The 6,385-nt window shown below is 35.1% G+C and overlaps 1 protein-coding gene across 1 annotated transcript in view; it reads right to left on the bottom strand.

Annotated features, from left to right (window-relative positions):
• Positions 1–5,688, bottom strand: part of vasna (vasorin a) — a 24,519-nt gene extending 18,831 nt beyond the window's left edge. The window contains exon 1 of the mRNA XM_055218126.2: positions 5,464–5,688. The gene's annotated coding sequence lies outside the window, so the exon portion shown is untranslated. The remainder of the gene's footprint in view (positions 1–5,463) is intronic.
• Positions 5,689–6,385: the final 697 nt, after the last annotated feature.

A 6,385-nucleotide genomic window follows, 5' to 3' on the forward strand; every position in this document is an offset into this window, starting at 1 on the left:
TCTTCAAAAGTTAAATAGGTTGAACATGGCGCCATAAACAATTGGCAGGGAATGCATACAGTCATAAAATGCATAGCTTGAATGCACTGTAATGCTTTGGGTATCTGCCAAATGGTACCAGGAAATGTACCTTGCTTCACCTCTTAACATATTTCATGTTTGCTTTAGTAAAACTTATATGTATCTTAGTACTGCATGTATCAGCTAAAGTAACCCGAGACGCAGATCCCTTTGATCAACCATGCGCTCTCGTGGACTACTGTGTTTGAAGGACTGCAAACGGATGTTTGATGTTCTTGACTTGTGACAACCTGAACCACCACCCAACACACGAAGTCAAACACCACAAGTCGTTCACTTTCTCTTTTCAATTCTCTTTCTAGATGTGAATCACCGGATGTCACATCTCATTTTCGGTAAATAAATAAATCATTGGAGAGTTGCATACGGAGAACTGAATTCCTGGGATATTGCAAGCTTGTCTTCACAGGTGATAAATGAAGCTAAAACATAATTGTTTGCAAAAGGGGTTCTTCAGTGGGTTAGTTCCCATATTAAAGTGGAGGAGAAAAACTTGCAATATGCAAATACTTGCGCACATATAATAAAAATGTAATAAAAAAATCAACAAAATTTGTTAAATTAAAGTAACATAAACATATAATGTGTTTTTATAAGTTATGTCAACTTATCACAGGTCAAAACTTAAAATACTAAATTTACATGCAAAACCAAATGTCTTATTGGTGCTTATAGTATTTCTACGATCCTTCTAACATTTAATTCTCTTTGCTTGATTGATTATACTTCCTTGTTTGTCTTGGCATTGGTCCTTGCCTTTACTTTGGCTATGTTCATACACACAGTAGGGGTACGATTTGTACTGAATATATAAACATCAAATAGATCCTACATGGGCAGCCACAACATAACAGCTATATATTAAAGGGATCGACACTCCACTGTTTTTGAAAATATGCTAATTTTCCAGCTCCCCTAGAGTTAAACGTTTGATTTTTACCGTTTTGGAATCCATTCAGCTGATCTCCGGATCTGGCGCTAGCACTTTTAGCATAGCTTAGCATTATCCATTGAATCTGATTAGACCATTAGCATCGTGCTAAAAAATAACCAAAGAGTTTCAATATGTTTCCTATTTAAACTTGACTCTATTGTAGTTACATTGTGTACTAAGACCGACGGAAAATTAAAAGTTGTGATTTTCTAGGCCAATATGGCTAGGAACTATATTCTCATTCTGGCGTAATAATCAAGGACTTTGCTGCCGTAACATGGCTGCAGCAGGCGTAGTGATATTACGCAGTGCCTGAAAATAGTCCCCATGGTAACTTTTAATAGCAGAGGACTATTTCCGGGCACTGCGTAATATCATTGCGCCTGCTGCAGACATGGTACGGCAGCAAAGTCCTTGATTATTACGCCAGAATAAGAGTATAGTTCCTAGTATTGGCCTAGAAAATCGCAACGTTTAATTTTTCGTCGGTCTTAGTACACGATGTAACTACAGAAGTGTCAAGTTTTAAATAGGAAACATATTGAAACTTTTTGGTTATTTTTTAGCGTGATGCTAATGGTCCAATCAGATTCAATGGATTATGTTAAGCTATGCTAAAAGTGCTAGCGCCAGACCCGGAGATCAGCTGAATGGATTCCAAAATGGTAAACGTCAAATGTTTAACTCTAGGGGAGCTGAAAAATGAGCATATTTTCAAAAAAGTAGAGTGTTCCTTTAATCATAGAAAAACAGATTTTTATTATATTTAAGGTATCTTTCAATATATTTACTTTCTGTGAATCTGTGAATGACAGATGCTCCAATTCTGCATAGCACAGACCCAAAATCCAATAAGGCTGAATACTGTTCCATTGTTTTCCTCTATTGCAACGTTTTGTTTATAAAACACCTTAAAGAGAACAAAAGCAAAGCAAAATCAAATCCCGCCTCAGGAGGAGGGGACATTCTTACGAGTCGCTACTTCACCGATTTTAGGATTTTGAGTGATTGGTATAATCCAAACAAAAAGTGAAGTGTTTTCCATCCAAGTCTTTGAACGCCCGTGACCTTTAATGAGAGCCAGAGTTTCACTCAAGACACGAAAGCGTCAGACTTCACAATCAGAGAGTTTCTACGTAAACATTCTTCACGTTAGACACTCGACTCCGTACCGCCAACTAATTAAAGTCATTCTTTCCTCAACATCTGCATACACTTATTCGTCTTAACGTCCATCATGTAGTTATTAGCTCAGTGGCAAGGAAGCTCCTGACTGAGATACTCCCCTATTTAGTTGTCATGGTGGCATGACCCAAGTACTTATTAGCTGACCCTTGGGATTAGTCCAAGCCTGGCTAGGGGGGGTTAAGCCTTCACCTATGAGTGCCCACTCCAACATCCCACAAGCCCCTTTAATTAAATTGCTGAGACACCGTGTCAGGAATGTTTGCTTGTGTTTCTTTGCTTGCTCTCCTTCTGTATTTCCCCTCTTCTATCTTTGCTTTTCTCATACTTTCATCCCTGTTCGTAGCTTAAACCACCCCCCTTGCGAGCGATGAGTGGCAGCTTGCCAGCTGATGTCTAACTCTGAACAAAAACAAGGCGAAAGTGTTAACACGCATAGTAGTTATTACAGCAAATTACGAAAGAATGCAGTTGAGTAAATTGCTAATGACAGGTCAAATGTAACTTGGCCCATGGTACTCTGGTCGTGACGTCATTCATAAACAAATCTCTTGTTGTTGTTTTTTGCTTTCAGGGTCAGTTGAGAGGTTTAATGCTTAGTTATGCAATAAACCTATTAGTAGTGCCAAATGCGGTACAGTCTTTAAAAAAACTAAAGTTAAAATGTTCAATTCAAAGTTCAAAATAACTCAGGTGTTCTTGTAGCTCAGTTGGTACTAAAAAAGTTTAAACCCAGGAAACACACATACTATAGACTACTGATAAAAAGTAAGTCAATTTGGACTGTCAAATACATAAAACTACATGAAGGTTTTTGGTTCTGACTCATTATTTGAGTTATGTTGAGTACTAAAAACCATATGCGAGTGCCACACCTTACTACATACATGACATTCAGCATCTCTAGCATAGTCCTGAACTATTCAGAACCAATAAACTGAATGTTCAAAATCACAGCATGTTCTTCAGCACATACAGTACCCATAAAAACATCATAATAGAGTCCTCCAGAGAAACCTTCTTCCTTAAGGCTTTACACAAACGGGAATAATGGGTTTAGAAACCGGAATAACCGAGCATAATCTCCTTTACGCACCGTGTAACAAAACAGATTTACGCCTGTAAGCAATTGCTCACCCGTTTAAATGCCATAGATTGAGCGAGAAGGAAGAGAACGGAGGTTTAATATAAAGATAAAGATCATTTTAATAAGAGGAGCTTTGCAAGCTATGAGTTTTATGAGGTAGGATTTGTACTGGCTTTGTTTTGATAGTTGTTTATTCATAATGCTTTTATAGCGCATTTCACAGGATTATCACAAAAACCAATCCATTCTCATGAAGTGTGTATAAATAGCACGCAGTGTGAAAAGTCATGCAATAGCCTACATATTGGAAATTCCAATTTTGCATGCATATGATATAACAGTCCTTCCTGTTCACCTAATAACGGGATATCTCTTTTATTTTCTGTTTTTAAACCATTGTCGCTTGGGTTTGGATTTGGGATTTGCTGTAGGATGTCATTTAATATATAGGTTTCTTCATGTTTTTTGTCTATTTTTCAACCATGGTCGCTTGGAGTTGAGGTGAGAATTGGAGTTTGGGTTAGAATTTCATTTTATTAAAAAAAAATCGTCATAAACCCAAACCCAAGCGACAATGAGTTCGAATTTTTTAACTAATACATAAAACGACATGAAAAGATGTGCCAAGTGAATAGGAATGATCATGTGCACACAAAATTGGAATTTGGCATGTGTATTGCACGATTTTTCACACTGTGTGCAAACACAGATACAATCACTGTTGGGGTGCAATATAATGCAAAGGGTCAGTGACAAAAAGGGTTTGGCAAGATGAGAAATTCAAAAATCTTTTTAAAAAAACCTGTTTAAAAGCATGCATCAGGTTTATTTCAATGCACATAGTGTATTTATGCAAACTTTATGCAATAAAAATTACATTTGCACCATTTTTAAAGTTAACATTGAATGGACCTGAAAATGTCAAATGGTGTAACCGCTAATTGCGCCAAAGAATAAGAAATATTAAATATTTTATCCACCTTGATGGCATGTAAGCGTAATCATCAAAAAAATAAAAAATAAATAAATATTATTTTAGTCGTTATTTTTTAAAATAACAAATTTTGAATGCGTTTTTGTAATATTTGTCCTGACATATGCTAAAAACGGCTTTGTTTTCTACATAATCTTTGACAAATTATGTAAAAATGTATGTAAACAATCATATTACGTTAAAATAGATGATTATATTTTATTCCACATTTTTTATGAATATATTTATATTATTATTTAAAAAAATACTAGTTACACAAATCAACACAGACCGGTTACACCACATTGACATTTTTGCAATTACCCCCCAAATATTCTTTCAAAATGAAATAAAACCAGAAATTTTAGACTTGGTCCTCAAAAAAGAGAATGTATGCAAGTAATCGCAAATTTATATTGAAATGTTAACCCTTTTACATTTAATTGAATCATACGGACACAATAATTACATGTTTAAATATAATAGGCCTATTTGTTATTTTTGTGATTTTCTCTCGCACGACTGTTCCAACACGAGCTCGCAGAAACCATCTGTCACTGACTAAACGATTTAATAAACCGCTTCAGTTACCTGGTACGAAGCTCATATTTTAAACGGGACGTGCTTTAGTGAAGGGTTGACAGCGCATGCGTTCACATAGACTTGACCCTTATGAAAATTAACCATGGTTTTACTACAGTGACCATAGTTTAACTGCGGTGTTTATAAACAAAACAATCATCGCAAAATGACCATGTCTCACTACAGGAACGTTTTAGCCATATTAGGGTAAAAAATAGTATAGTAATCAGTCTGCCAAAAACATAAATACTACAATAAAACCATGATTATTTTTTTCGTAAGAGGACGATCAAACTTTTAGTGTCAGGATTTAAACAAACACAAAAACAAAACAAAAATTGTATTCACAATAAGTTGCTATATATTGCATTGAAAAATTACCCTAAATGTAGGTATTATAGTCAAAATAATTGCATTTTCCAATCTGTTCAAACCGCGAATACAACAATTTTAAACACTCTGATTTTCCAAGATTTCTATGACATAACACTGATAAAATGAATTTGTGTAACCCGTAAAGTTTTTGCCAATCTGTTTAAGATCTTTTCGTACAAAGTAAGTGTATAACAATGTATGGCGATCAGGCTTTGCAATCTAGAAATAAAACATTAGACTTCTTACCTGCACAAATACGTAAGACGAATCAACCGTGCTGTATTTTATCCACAAGTTAAGACGCTTAAATCTCTTGTAGACTCATAACACAAGAAGGATTAATGTCTCCTGAAAGCGAGTTTTGACACTCATTTATTATGCGGTTTATTCGCAAAGTTTCCGCGATCTGTCCAGCTCGCGCGCATCCAAACGTCTGCGCTCCACAATCACAAACACGGTGATGTTTTACTGAATGACAAAAGCGCAACACCTCCAAAGTTTTAGGAAGGAGGAGCAAAATTCTTCAGGATTGACTCGGCTCCAGCTCTCCATTGCCGGGTTGTGGTCACATTGCGCATTTTCAGTTGTTATAATACTACTATGCAACTGTAAAAAAAATCCGTAGAAATTACAGTGTTGCTTGCAGCTGTTTGCCAGTAATTTACTGTAGATTTAAATGTATGTTATTTAATGGCAACATTTTGTTAAAAGTTCAATTAAAATTCACTAACAAGTCTTTAAAGAGTAAAACTAAAATAACAGCATCAAGCAAAGCATTCTGGGAAACAAAATCTAAGGCAAAAATAGAAAAAGGTTGATGATGATTTCTGGTTTCCAGAATGCTTTGCATGAGGCTGTTATTGTATAGTTTTATTCTGTAAAGATAAAGACTGGTTAATATTTAATATTTATTTAACCTTGAACAAACTCTTGCCAGTAAATAACATAAATTTAAATCTACAGGAAGTTACTGGCACCAGCTGCAAGTAACACTGTAATTTCTAAGGAATTTTTTACAGGCTCCTAAAGAAATTTTTGACATAAAACATTGCAAAACATAAAATTTTAATGAAACAAAACTGATTAAAATATACAATAGTGGTGTTGGTTAGTAGCCTTATTTTTCTGAGGTTTAATTACACAGAATTGATAATGAATTAATGTATTT

Source organism: Misgurnus anguillicaudatus, chromosome 23 (assembly GCF_027580225.2).
Source record: "Misgurnus anguillicaudatus chromosome 23, ASM2758022v2, whole genome shotgun sequence".
In the NCBI taxonomy this organism is placed as follows: domain Eukaryota; kingdom Metazoa; phylum Chordata; class Actinopteri; order Cypriniformes; family Cobitidae; genus Misgurnus; species Misgurnus anguillicaudatus.